Source organism: Tuber melanosporum, assembly GCF_000151645.1.
Source record: "Tuber melanosporum whole genome shotgun sequence assembly, scaffold_10, strain Mel28".
NCBI lineage: Eukaryota > Fungi > Ascomycota > Pezizomycetes > Pezizales > Tuberaceae > Tuber > Tuber melanosporum.
Window position 1 is genome coordinate 779,543 of NW_003299150.1, and position 15,027 is coordinate 794,569.

Consider the following 15,027-nt stretch of genomic DNA (forward strand, 5'->3'; position numbering starts at 1 on the left):
TTCAGGATGTATTTGGAAATACTTCCTCTCTCCATCCGGTCCTTATACATTATTAGGTCCGTAGCCACATCGGTGATTCGTTTAACATACGTTCCGTTAACATGCTGGAGCTGGATGAATTTGTTGTATAGGAGGTCGTTGGTTATAGAGGATTGGAATCGTCCTTTCAGGTAATCGAGAACTGTAGATCCTCTTAATCTTACATTCCCAACGAAATCCTTATAGCATTGGTGGTATGCGTCGGTTGCCTTTCCTTCGCAAAATGATCCAATGATAAGTTCGGTTGTAGGGTCTTCCACATCTTTTCCTTGTAAGAGTAGGAAGTGTGAGAGTTCTGTTGCCCATTGATCAAAGGCTTCAGGTTTGAGGTCTTTCCCTTCGGCTGTGAACTTCGCTGGGAGGTGGAGTTTAAACTTAGCGGGTTCAAATGCTGCGGGTACCTCCGCTTCTTCAGGCCTTGCCCGAGATTTCCCTCCTCCAGAAGGCCCTCCTCCTGTACTAGCCATATCTGATTCGCTACTAGATTGGGGGTCGATTGGAGGTTCAAAGGAAGGCTTCTTTGCTGGAGCAGAAGGGAATTCTCCTGGAGGTTGTGTATCTTCCGTGTTTGCAGGATCGCCCGGCTCTTTAGCAGAGCGCCGGGGTTGTTTCTTTCTTGTAAGGTCTTGCCGTTGGATTTGTTTCCCACTCCTGGTCGTCAAAGATTCTATCTTGGGTTTGAGATGAAGCCGAATGTGCTGTGATTCTGCCGCTTCTCTCCGCTAGCATTCTATGGTGGATATCGATAGGTTGATCAGGCCTAAATCCGGGTACAGGTTCTTAACCACTTGCTGAGGTTAAACAAATGTAACGTGTTCGCAAGGGGCTAATCACGTTATCGGTAAAGGTACGATAGTTGGCAGGTGGCCTGCTCTTCCAGAGAGGAGGCGAGAGCTGAGAACTAAAGGAGGCTTCGAGGGTGTACTGAGGAACAAAGAAGTAACCGTTCAACCAAGTATATTGAAATACTGTCTGTCGAAGTCTGCCTTTTCTATCGTAGAAACAGGCAGTCTTTAAATACACAAATCTGTTCATGTCTAGCATGAACGAAGCTAATCAAAGATATCAACTGATACTCTTTGGTAAAACTCCTTAAGTATCAAAGCGATACTTAAAGCAAAACATAAAACAAAACCAAGTATCAAACGATACTTAAAACAACCCAAGTATCAACGCGATACTTAAAACAAAACATAAATCAAAACCAAGTATCAAATGATACTTAAAACAAACCAAGTATCAAAGCGATACTTAAAACAAAACATAAAACAAAACCAAGTATCAAAGCGATAGTTAAAACAAAACATAAAACAATACCAAGTATCAAACAATACTTAAAACAAACCAAGTATCAAAGCGATAATTAAAACAAAACATAAAACAAAACCAAGTATCAAACAATACTTAAAACAAACCAAGTATCAAAGCGATAGTCAAAACAAAACATAAAACAAAACCAATAACCGAGTACCCGTACCGGTTACATGTATAGACCATTCCGTTTGATATGTTGTAGGGAGCAAGATCTCCATGCCTGGAGCTATTCATGGCTTGGAAGTAAATTGGGTCACAGCGATATCCTGCTATCATTTGGCTTCGGAAAGAGGAGGTTAATTCTTCTGTGGTTGATCTAACATCTCATTCGTCCTGGATTAGGGATCCTCTTGTTGGTTCGATAGGGGCTTCCTCTTCCACAAAGGTTTCGTACAGTTGACACAGAGGCTCGGGAATAGTAGGGGGTATGACCGAGACAATGGTGTCATTGTTATATACTCGTAAGGGTCCACCATATATTGGTCGTGAATCGATTATGGGAGGAGAGGGTGGCGGGGCTGACTGTGCTGTGTGTAAATAGGATATTGCATCTACGTAGGCTGCTGCTTGTTCAAGTTCTTCAAGACCTTGGTATCATGTTGGAACAGGATTAAGGGTATGAGGAGGTTGGGTCGATTCATCTTCATTGATCATCTCTTCTGCTCCTTCTACGGTGTCAAAGCTGGTGTCTTTGGAATCGTCAGCAGGCATATAGTACGGTCGCTGGTATCTGTTGCCGAACTTGATCTCAGTCTGGTGAAAAGGGCAGGTGTCGTGATAACAGTGGGACCAGTGGAGCCTGCTTTGTTCAAGTTCGTGAGGAGGTATGCTGCGGAGCGTGCAATTGTCTTTCCATTCTTCATCAATGTCCTTTGCTCGTTCTGTTCCGGCAGCACTGTACATGGTGTAAGAGAAAGGATTGGAGGGAGTGGCAGAGCTAGCTGCAGCCATCGATGGTTCTTGTTCATAGGAGGTGTCGTCAGGGCTGTCCTCGCTTTGTCTTGTATGGTCGTGAACAAGGGGAGGATTTGCGAGGTCTTGATTCTCATATAGGCGGGAGAGAGCATCAGCTAAATAGTTCGTTCTTCCAAGAGTGTAGATGATTTTTGCATCGTATTTGCTGATTTCGCCTATCGATCTTGTTCTAATCCTTCCAGGTATCCTTTCTGTTTTAAGATTAGTGAGAGGTTAGTGGTCGGTGACAATAGTGAAGGTATTGCCGATGAGGATGTGGTTGAAAGCGGCGAGGGTATCAATCACAGCAAGGGCTTCCATGTCTGTTATCCCATAGTTCATCTGTGAATTAGTGAACTTTCGGCTGTGTAAAGCGGCCAGTCTTGCCGTGTCATGGGAAGCTCCTTGTCCAACCCATGCTCCAACTCCAACATCCGATACATCAGTAATCAGCCATATTGGTTCTGGTTTGCTGTGGTCGATAGGTTGTATAACGTTGGCATTTTTTATCCATTCCTTGATGTTGGTAAAGGCTTGGTCATGAGTGTGGGTCCAGACAAATTCTGCATTGCCGGTAAGGTCTGTGAGCGGCGCTGTCACAGTGGCATGGTGTGGTAGGAACTGGGCAATATAGTTGACTAGTCCTAGGAATCGCATGAGTTCCTTTTGATTCCAGGGTGTCGACCATTCTATTAAACAGGCTATTTTTCCTGGGGCTGCATGTATTCCTTCATCATCTATAACATGTCCTAGAATATCGAGTTTCTCGGCAAAAAGGATTGATTTTTTTCTGCTAGCGTAGAATTTAGCTTCCCTAAGTTTGGTACAAACCAAACCTATATGGTAGGCGTGTTCTGTTGCGGTGTTCGAGAAGATGAGAATATCGTCAATGTAGACCCAAACAAAATGGTGGAGGTATTCGCTTAGGAGGTTTTCCATAATTCGCATAAAGGTGGCGGGCGCATTCATATCACCTTGTAACATAACTTGGCTAATGAAACTTCCGAAGGGTGTTTTGAAACTGTTGTAGCGTTCGATTTCTGGGTCTAACCTTGTTTGGAAGTAGGCATCGCTTAGGTCAATCTTACTTCGGAATCTAACCCGTCCAACTGCATTTAGTATCTGGGTTTGGTTTGGGATAGCGGAGCTGTCCATAACCATGTTTTCGTTCGGTAGCTTGAGATCAACCAAGGGGCGGATTCTTTTGCCATCTGCTTTTGGTTGAACAAACATAGGAGCGGCACCTGGGGCTTCTGCCCGGTAGATGACTCCTCTTCTTTGTTGTTGGTTGATCCAATCACAAAGTGGGCTTTTGTATGAGTCAGGAATAGAGTAGGTGGGTTGGTTCTTGAGATTGGAGAGGTCACGGAGGCGGATGTGATGGTTCACCTCTCTCATAGGTGGTAGTTCTTCGGGTATTTGATCGGGGAAAACATCAGAGTATTCATCCAATAGTTTTTGGGTAGTTGCTTTACAGACTGCGGCTCCGTACTCTCCGCTTGATGGCTTGCATGAGACTCTGACCTTCTGATCTGGGAAATTTGATGGTTGATTCCCCACACCTGATTATAGCTTTGTGGTGGTTCAGGAATGGCATGCCTATTTGGGCATCGTATTTGGCTAGGTTTCCAATCAGCTTTTCTTGGAGGGGTAGTATAGCAGAACCAAGTTGAATAGTCCCAGAACAGGTTTTGTAACGTGTTCGCAAGGTGCTAATCACGTTATCGGTAATAGATACGATAATTGGCAGGTGACCTGCTCTTCCACAGAGGAGGCGAGAGGTGAAAACCAAAGCAGGCTTCGAGGGCGTACTGAGGAACAAAGAAGTAACCGTTCAACCAAGTATATTGAAATACTGTCTGTCAAAGTCTGCCTTTTCTATCGTAGAAACAGGCGGTCTTTAAATACACAAATCTGTTGATGTCTAGCATGCACGAAACTAATCAAAGGTATCAATCGATACGCTTTGGTTAAACTCTTTAAGTATCAAAGTGATACTTAAAACAAACATAAAGTAAAATCAAGTATCAAACGATACTTAAACCAAACCAAGTATCAAGCGATACTTAAAACAAAACATAAAACAAAACCAAGTATCAAACGATACTTAAAACAAACCAAGTATCAAGCGATACTTAAAACAAAACATAAAACAAAACCAATAACCGAGTACCCGTACCGGTTACATTCCCTAAAACAAAACAACTGTTTAAACAAACAAAAGCTAGTAATCATCAAAAGCGGATTCTGAGAAACTCATGGCTTCAGTTTCCGCTAAAAATCCTTCATCGTAAGTGTCACACCAGGGACAAGAGGAAACTCTAAGAAAACACTTTGACTCGAAGAAATCTAAATTACAGTAGTCACGAATACCAGATTCGTACTGTACATCAACCCAAGCATGATCGCAATCAGGACAGCAGTCAATCCAGAGGCTTTCGAAATAGTCTTCAAGTTGGATAGCATCGCGGTTCAACAACAGTCCAACAACTTGTTGTCGCTGCCTCACATTGAGCTCCACATAGTTTGACATCGTTATGGTATTCGGATTGTGATTGGTGACTAGATATGGTTGTCGAGAGCCTGCTCTATTGCTTGATTTTCCTCATCGCTGCTTTCGAACTCTGACTCAAAGTATGGTGCCCAAAATCCCTCTCTAGCTTCGAGTTCTGCGTGCCAACGCTCAGTTTCTGGCATTGTAGGTGTCCAGCACATGGTGATATAGTTGATCATTGGAGGGCGGGATTCGTTTTGGCATATTGTCTTTCCACCATTCGTTTACCATTTCCATAGCGTGCTCTAGTCCTTTTAGTGGTTCCCAGCTGTTCTCGCTCGTCGGATACCCTTTCCATTTGACTAGGAACTGATCATTTCCATGCCAAAGGCGGTGGTCTCGGATTTCTTCAACTTCCCATTCATCTTTCTTTCAATGATGATAGGTGCAGGTCGAGAGTGGGTCCTTCCAGGGAACTTGGAGTCGTCATTTGCTGGAATCGTTTGACAGCAGAGGCGTGAAAGACTGCAGTATTGCGGCGGTACATGCGTCCATCCATCTGGACAGTGTAGTTCTCTGTATGCTCATCAAAGGATATGACTTTAAAGGGTCTGCGCCATCAGGGTTGCAGTTTCTTACTGCATCCGTCATTGGTAATGAACATGTTACCGTGAACCATGAGCATATCTCCTGGTGAGATGGGAACATGTTTGCGTCATCGTTTCTGGGCAGTAGTGGTGCTTCGGAATTGGGCAGCCTAAACAGCTTGGAAGGCATCGTTCCGAATGGCTTGGTGGCGGTTTAAATGGTCCTCGGAGGCGGGGACAGAGGAGTTCTTAAATAGTGTTGTAGTGAGGAGGGGGTATTGGCAGCCAAAGACTGCCTTATATGGTGACATTCCCAGGGTATCTGAAAACCCGGCATTGATATATGCCGCGAGCTCAACAAGGGCTGGTTCCCAGTTGGTTTGTCGTTCATTGATCATATTCCTAATTCCGGTTTTAACCTCGCGGATCTTCCGTTCTGCTTGGCCATTAGTCTCATGGTGTCCTGGGGCAGCTATAATGTGGTTTATTCCGTGAGAGGTCAAGGTTTGCTTCCAGAATCTGGCGGTAAAGCGGGGATTAGCATCACTGACAATAGATAAGGGGTACCCATGGGGGGTAAACAAGTATCGTTGGAGGTTATTCCAGGTGTCTTTGGAGGAATCGGTAACTTTCATTGGTATGAGCCATGTGTATCCAGAGAATCGATCCACAGCTACCAAGATGGTATCATATCCTGCTGACTTGTTGAATGGTCCTGCGAAATCGATGGCATATGATTCGAATATTTCACATGGTAGTTGCAGAGTCTGTGCCTTTCCTTCAGGTAGTTGTGTTCGCTCCTTGTTTACCTGGCAGAGTTCACATTGTTTGACGAAATCGCGGAAATCCTTGCGCATCTCAGGCCAGTAAACATATTCTGAAGCATATTGAAGGTTGCAGTCCGCACTGTGGTGTCCTTTGTTGTGAATCTCGGATATGACATATTCTCTAATTGTCATTCCATTGAACATATGGCCTTTCAGGATGTATAGGCAATGTTCTCCGTAATGGGTGCTGGTAAAGACCATTCCGTTGGATATGTTGTAGGGGGCGAGGTCTCCATGCCTGGAGCTATCCATGGCTTTGAAGTAAATCGGGTCATAGCGGTATCCTGCTGTCATTTGGCTTTGGAAAGAGGAGGTTAATTCTTCTGTGGTCGATCTAACATCTCGTTCATCCTCGATTAGGTATCCTCTTGGTGGTTCGATAGGGGCTTCCTCTTCCTCAAAGGTTTCATAGAGTTGACGCCGATGCTCGGGAATAGTAGGGGGTATGACCGAGACAATGGTTTCATTGTTATATACTCTAAAGGGTCCACCATATAGTGGTCATGAATAGATTATAGGAGGAGAGGATGGTGGGGCTGACTGTGGGGGGTGTAAATAGGATATTGCATCTACGTAGGCTGCTGCTTGTTCGAGTTCTTCAAGACCTTGGTATCGTGTTGGAACAGGATTAACGGTAGGAGGAGGTTGGGTCGATTCATCTTCATTGATCATGTCTTCTGCTCCTTCTATGGTGTCGAAGCTGGTGTCTTTGGAATTGTCAGCAGGCATATAGTACGGTCGCTGGTATCTGTTGCCGAACTTGATCTCAGTCTGGTGAAAAGGGCAGGTTTCGTGGTAAGAGTGGGACCAGTGGAGTCTGCTTTGTTCAAGTTCGTGAGGAGGTGTACTGCGGAGCGTGCAATTGTCTTTCCATTCTTCATCAAGGTCCTTTCCTCGTTCTGTTCCGGCAGCACTGTACATGGTGTAAGAGAAAGGATTGGAGGGAGCGGTAGGGCTGGCGGTAGCCATCGATGGTTCTTGTTCATAGGAGGTGTCGTCAGGGCTGTCCTTGTTTTGTCTTGTGTGGTCGTGAACGAGAGGAGGGTCTACGATGTCTTGATTCTCATATAGGCGGGAGAGAGCATCAGCTAAGTAGTTCGTTCTTCCAGGTGTATAGATGGTTTTTGTATCGTATTTGCTGATCTCGCCGATCCATCTCGTTCTTCTTCTTCCAGGTATTCTTTCCGTTTTAAGATTAGTGAGAGGTCGGTGGTCGGTGACAATAGTGAAGGTATTGCCCATGAGGATGTGGTTGAAAGCGGCGAGGGCATCAATCACAGCCAGGGCTTCCTTGTCTGTTGTCCCATAGTTTATCTGTGAGTTAGTGAACTTCCTGCTGTGTAATGCCGCCGGTCTTGCCGTTTCATGGGAGGCCCCTTGCCCAACCCATGCTCCAACTCCAACATCCGATGCATCAGTAATAAGCCATATTGGTTCTGGTTTGCTGTAGTCAATAGGTTGTATAACGTTGGCGCTTTTTATCAATTCCTTGATGTTGGTAAAGGCTTGGTCATGAGTGTGGGTCCAGACAAATTCTGCATTGCCGGTAAGGTCCGTGAGCGGCGCTGTCACAGTGGCATGGTGTGGTAGGAACTGGGCAATATAGTTGACTAGTCCTAGGAATCGCATGAGTTCTTTTTGATTTCGGGGTGACGACCATTCCGTTAAACAGGCTATTTTTCCTGGGGCTGCATGTATTCCTTCATCATCTATAACATGTCCTAGGATATCGAGTTTATCGGCAAACAGGATTGATTTGTTTCTGCTAGCGTAGAATTTAGCTTCCCTAAGTTTGGTACAAACCAAACCTATATGGTAGGCATGTTCTGTTGCGGTGTTCGAGAAGATGAGGATATCATCAATGTAGACCCAAACAAAATGGTGGAGGTATTCGCTCAGGAGGTTTTCCATAATTCGCATAAAGGTGGCGGGCGCATTCATATCACCTTGTAGCATAACTCGGCTAATGAAACTTCCGAAGGGTGTTTTGAAACTGTTGTAGTGTTCGCTTTCTGGATCTAACCTTGTTTGGAAGTAGGCATCGCTTAGGTCAATCTTACTTCGGAATCTTGCACGTCCAACTGAATTTAGAATCTGGGTCTGGTTTGGGATAGCGGAACTGTCCATAACCGTGTTTTCGTTCCGTAGTTTGAGATCAACCAAGGGGCGAATTCTTTTGCCATCTGCTTTGGGTTGAACAAACATAGGAGCAGCACCTGGGGCTTCTGCCTGGTAGATGACTCCTCTTCTTTGTTGTTGGTTGATCCAATCACAAAGTGGGCTTTTATATGCGTCAGGAACAGAGTAGGTGGGTTGGTTCTTGAGATTGGAGGGGTCTCGGAGGCGGATGTGGTGGTTCACCTCTCTCATAGGTGGTAGTTCTTCGGGTATTTGATCAGAGAAGACATCAGATTATTCATCCAATAGTTTTTGGGTAGTTGCTTCACAGACTGCGGCTCGGTATTCTCCGCTTGTCGGCTTGCATGAGACTCTGACCTTCTGATCTGGGAAATCAATGGTTGATTCCCCACACCTAATTATAGCTTTGTGGCGGTTTAGGAATGGAATGCCTATTAGGGCATCGTATTTGGCTAAGTTTCCAACAAGCATTTCCTGGGGGAGTAGGACTGCAGAGCCAAGTTGAATGGTCGCACTAGAGGTTTTATGGCTTATGGATCGTGATCCCTTTACTGCCATATTGACTGGTATGGGTTGGTTAAGGTCTCGAGTGGGGAGTCCATGGACAGAGACAAAGGCATTACTGATCATATCTCTTCCAATTGTGCCAGTGTCGAATAGGACCCGAGCCCTTTTGCCATTGATCAGGATAGTACCTTCCAGAGCGTTGTGTGCTTTGAATGTAGCCGGAGGTCGAACAGCTGTTAAGGGACATTCCACATCGATATATCCGATATGGATCTCTTCATATTCACTGGATTGGGCGTTATCACTTTCAACATTGTTGGCCGATGCCTCTTGCTTAATTGCCTTTCCTTTTCCTTTCTTCGTAAGACAGTTCTTTGCCATGTGCCCTGTTTTTCCACATTCAAAACATTCTCCTTTTTGCCGCCTCGATTCTTTGGAGGATTTTGTTTTCTTCTTGAAAACCTGTGGGGTATCGTCTTCAGAGTTGCTGAAGGTTTTGTGTCGTGGCTGGCTGTTCCTACTAGAGGAGGTCTGTGTTTTGTAGGCCTTGGTCTCATGGAGAATGGCGTCCTTTCGTTCTGCTCTTGCAATTATTACTGCAATATCATCGCCATCTTCCTCGAGTGGTTCTACTTCTCGCCGGAGGGTAGGGTGCATGGTGTCGTAAAATCGTCGCTTCAGGATGCATTTGGAGATACTTCCTCTCTCCATCCGGTCCTTTTACATTATTAGGTCTGTAGCCACATCGGTGATTCGGTTGACATGCGTTCCGTTAACTTGCTGGAGCTGGATGAATTTGTTGTATAGGAGGTCGTTGGTTATAGAGGATTGGAATCGTCCTTTCAGGTAATCGAGAACTGTAGATCCTCTTAATCTTACATTTCCGCCGAAATCCTTATAGCATTGGTGGTATGCGTCGGTTGCCTTTCCTTCGCAAAATGATCCAATGATAAGTCCAGTTGTAGGGTCTTCCTCATCTTTTCCTTGTAAGAGTAGGAAGTGTGAGAGTTCTGTTGCCCATCGTTCAAAGGCTTCAGGTTTGAGGTCCTTTCCTTCTCCCGTGAACTTTGCTGGGAGGTGGAGTTTAAACTTAGGGGGTTCAAATGCTGTGGGTACCTCCTCTTCTTCAGGCCTTGCCCGAGATTTCCCTCCTCCAGAAGGCCCTCCTCTTGTGCTAGCCATATCTGATTCGCTACTGGATTGGGGGTCGATTGGAGGTTCAAAGGAAGGTTTCTCTGCTGGAGTAGGAGGGAATTCTCCTGGAGGTTGTGTATCTTCCGTGTTTGCAGGATCGCCCGGCTCTTTAGCAGAGCACCGGGGTTGTTTCTTTCTTGTGAGGTCTTGCCATGGGATTTGCTTCCCACTCCTGGTCGTCAAAGACTCTATCTTGGGTTTGAGATGAAGCCGAATGTGCTGTGATTCTGCCGCTTCTCTCCACTAGCGTTCTAAGCTGGATATCGATAGGTTGATCAGGCCTAAATCCGGGGACAGGTTCTTAACTACTTGCTGAGGTTAAAAAAATGTAACGTGTTCGCAAGGTGCTAATCACGTTATCGGTAATAGATACGATAGTTGGCAGGTGACCTGCTCTTCCAGAGAGGAGGCGAGAGCTGAAAACTAAACGAGGCTTCGAGGGCGTACTGAGGAACAAAGAAGTAACCGTTCAACCAAGTATATTGAAATACTGTCTGTCGAAGTCTGCCTTTTCTATCCTAGAAATAGGCGGTCTTTAAATACACAAATCTGTTCATGTCTAGCATGAACGAAACTAATCAAAGGTATCAATCGATACACTTTGGTAAAACTCTTTAAGTATCAAAGCGATACTTAAAACAAACATAAAGTAAAACCAAGTATCAAACGATACTTAAAACAAACCAAGTATCAAGCGATACTTAAAACAAAACATAAAACAAAACCAATAACCGAGTACCCGTACTGGTTACAGGTTTTATGGCTTGTGGATCGTGATCCTTTTACAGCTATATTGACTGGTATAGGTTGGTTAAGGTCTCAGGTTGGGAGTCCATGGACAGAGACAAAGGCATTACTGATCATATCTCTTAGGATTGCGCCAGTGTCGAATAGGACTCGAGCCCTTTTGCCATTGATCAGGATAGTACCTTCCAGAGCGGTGTGTGCTTTGAATGTAGCCGGAGGTCGAACACTGTTGCATTCCACATCGATATATCCGATATGGATCTCTTCATATTCCCTGGATTGGGCGTTATCGCTTTCAACATTGTTGGCCAATGCCTCTTGCTTAATTGCCTTTCCTTTTCCTTTCTTCGTAGGACAGTTCTTTGCCATGTGTCCTGTTTTTCCACATTCAAAACATTCTCCTTTTTTCCGTCTCGATTCTTTGGAGGATTTTGTTTTCTTCTTGAAAACCCGTGGGGTATCGTCTTCAGAGTTGCCAGAGGCTTTGTGTCGTGGCTGGCTGTTCCTACTAGAGGATGTCTGTGTTTTGTAGGCCTTGGTCTCATGGAGAATGGCGTCCTTTCGTTCTGCTCTTGCAATTATTACTGCAATATCAGCGCCATCTTCCTCGAGTGGTTCTACTTCTCGCCGGAGGCTAGGGTGCATGGTGTCGTAGAATCATCGCTTCAAGATGTATTTGGAAATCCTTCCTCTCTCCATCCGGTCCTTATACATTATTAGGTCCGTAGCCACATCGGTGATTCGCGGGACATGCATTCCGTTAACTTGCTGGAGCTGGTTGAATTTATTGTATAGGAGCTCGTTGGTTAGAGAGGATTGGAATCGTCCTTTCAGGTAATCGATAACTGTAGTTCCTCTTAATCTTACATTCCCGCCGAAATCCTTCTAGCATTGGTGGTATGCTTCGGTTGCCTTTCCTTCGCAAAATGATCCAATGATAAGTCCGCTTGTAGGGTCTTCCACATCTTTTCCTTATAAGAGTAGGAAGTGTCAGAGTTCTGTTGCCCATCGTTCAAAGGCTTCAGGTTTGAGGTCTTTCCCTTCTCCTGTGAACTTCGCTGGGAGGTGGAGTTTAAACTTAGGGGGTTCAAATGCTGCGGGTACCTCCTCTTCTTCAGGCCTTGCCCGAGACTTCCCTCCTTCAGAGGGCCCTGCTCCTGTGCTAGCCATATCTGATTCGCTACTAGATTCGGGGTTGTTTGGAGGTTCAAAGGAAGGCTTCTTTGCTGGAGTAGAAGGGAATTCTCCTGGAGGTTGTGTATCTTCCGTGTTTGCAGGATCGCCCGGCTCTTTAGCAGAGCGCCGGGGTTGATTCTTTCTTGTAAGGTCTTGCCGTGGGATTTGCTTCCCACTCCTGGTCGTCAAAGACTGTATCTTGGGTTTGAGATGAAGCCGAAATGTGCTGTGATTCTGCCCCTTCTCTCCACTAGCGTTCTGAGGTAGATATTGATAGGTTGATCAGGCCTAAATCCGGTGACAGGTTCTTAACTACTTGCTGAGGTTAACAAAATGTAACGTGTTCGCAAGGTGCTAATCACGTTATCGGTAAAGATACGATAGTTGGCAGGTGGCCTGCTCTTCCAGAGAGGAGGCGAGAGCTGAGAACTAAAGGAGGCTTCGAGAGTATACTGAGGAACAAAGAAGTAACCGTTGAACCAAGTATATTTCTGTTCATGTCTAGCATGAACGAAACTAATCAAAGATATCAATTGATACTCTTTGGTAAAACTCCTTAAGTATCAAAGCGATACTTAAAACAAAAATAAAACAAAAACCAAGTATCAAACGATACTTAAAACAAACCAAGTATCGAAGCCATACTTAAAACAAAACATAAAACAAAACCAATAACCAAGTACCCGTACCGGTTACACAATACATTCCACATCTCACACCTCGAATTACACAACGACAATAAATTTCATTCACAAATACTTATTCCTCCCCCTACGATCGAACTCGACGGAGAACCAGAATACGAGCTCGACGAAATAGTCGATTCCCGCTTCTTCCACGGTCACCTCCAATACCGAGCCAAGTGGACAGGATATTCTCCTGAACATGATAAAACTTGGTACTTCGCACACAACTTCGAAAACGCACAAGATGCCATCTCAACCTTCCACCAGAGATACGCAGGCAAGCCCGGCCCAGGTGACGATCACGTTCAACCAAGACAAAAGCGAGGGAAAGACTCCCGCGCCATTGCAGCAACACGAGGGCTGGGACGATAGCCCCTGCCAAACCACACCCGCCAGCCCCGAATACTCATTCATGGGGCCAACCGACGAAGAACTCAAGGAAAGGGAAAGTCAAGCACAGCATAACGCCATGTCATGGACGGTATACTACGATGACGGTTGCCAAACACACTTTGGCGACGAAGAAGGCTCGGGATGGTTCCCGAGAGAATGTCGGAAGCGTGGCCCACGCCCGAACCACGTTCTAAAGCATTGGCAACAATGCTTCAGAAATGGGTGCAGGATGCACAGGGCACAAAGAATATCTGCAGGATTTTACCCGCAGAAAGATGGAAGCCGAAAAGAGTTAGAAGGAGAAGATGCCAGAAAGACATGGGCCGCGAGGACGCGGTCCAAGGAGGGAGGGGCCCAAAACTCCTGGGCAGAAATGAAACCGGATGTCAGGAGCCTACACAGGCTGATCTGGGGACTCCGAGAACAACTATCGGGCCACAGCCGTAGGCTTCACACATTTCGGCAAACAATAAAACGATCGCGGAGCTTAGACAGCTGAACGACAACCAGCGGCAAACGATCGAGATGGCGAATCTGACTATGGAATCGGTAAGGGTCAGATGGAGGACGGCAGACGAAAAGTTCCACAAGCTGAGAAGGACCAGGCGCTCGGCAGGACGGGAACTATTAAAACTGGGAGAAAAAGCCTGATGGGACTCAGGCTTAGGAGGAGGGGAGCTAATGTCACGAACGTGGCTTAGTGAGGAAAGGGTTTTCACGTGACACATGGTTATGAGTCACAGGTATGTTATTGTTTCACGCATATAACCTATTCGGGTTGTATGATTAGTTATGTGTGGGATTTGTGATGCTTTCGCACATGGCTCAAGTATAAGTCATGGGACATGCGCATGACGAGTATGCCTTACGAGTCTACCTTACGGGCAAGCCTTGCACATATGATTTATGTTTTGCACATGACCTCATTATGATGTCATAGGTTTCGTGCATATGACTCAGTCGAGTCATATGACTGGTTTATTGCGTTATGATTGGTTTATGAGTTTTGCATATGATCTCGCTATAAGGTCATGGGTTTTGAGCATGTAATCACTTTGGTCATATGACTAGTTTGTTTTGATTTGGTTTTGCACATGTGACCACTTTAGGTCACATGATTAAAGGCGGGAAGAATACTATATAAGGCAGCCGATGTGGCCGAGGAAGATAGGTTCTTCACGCTTTGTTCTAAGTACTTTTCCTACATATTACTTTAACGAATATAAAACACCTTTACGATCTTTATCCTTATTGCAACCTTATGATTACGCCAAGAAGCACTCGTTACGAAGACGAGTTAGAGAAAGCTTACGATAGGTGTTTCCGATAGAAGACAAAGGTCTTGTACTATCGGTAACAGAGGCAGAGGCCTAGAGCTATCGTAAGACAAGGAAAGAAAAGGTAAGTATGGTTCCCCGTCGCCAAGAACTAACTATCTGAAAGGGGATCGTTACAATAAGTGTCACACCAGCCGCAAGAGGAAACTCTAAGGAAACATTTAGACTCAAAGAAGGGTAAATCACAGTAGTCACGAATACCAGATTCGTGCTGTACATCAACCCAAGCATGGTCGCAATCAGGACAGTAGTCTATCCAGAGGATTTCGAAGTAGTCTTCGAGTTGGATAACATCGCGGTTCAACAACAGTCCAACAATCTGTTGTCGCAGGCTCACATTGAGTTCCACATAGTTTGACATTGTTATGGTATTCAGAAGGTGATTGGTGACTAGATAAGGTTATCGAGGGCCTGCTCCATAGCTTGATTTTCATCATCGTTACTTTCGAATTCCGATTCAAAGTATGGTGCCCAAAATCCATCTCTAGCTTGGAGGTCCGCATGCCATCGCTCAGTTTCTGGCACTGTAGGTGTCCAGCACATGGTGATATAATTGATTGTTGGAGGGAGGGAATTGTTTAGCATGTTGTTTTCCCACCAATCATTTACCATATCCATAGCGTGTTCTAGTCC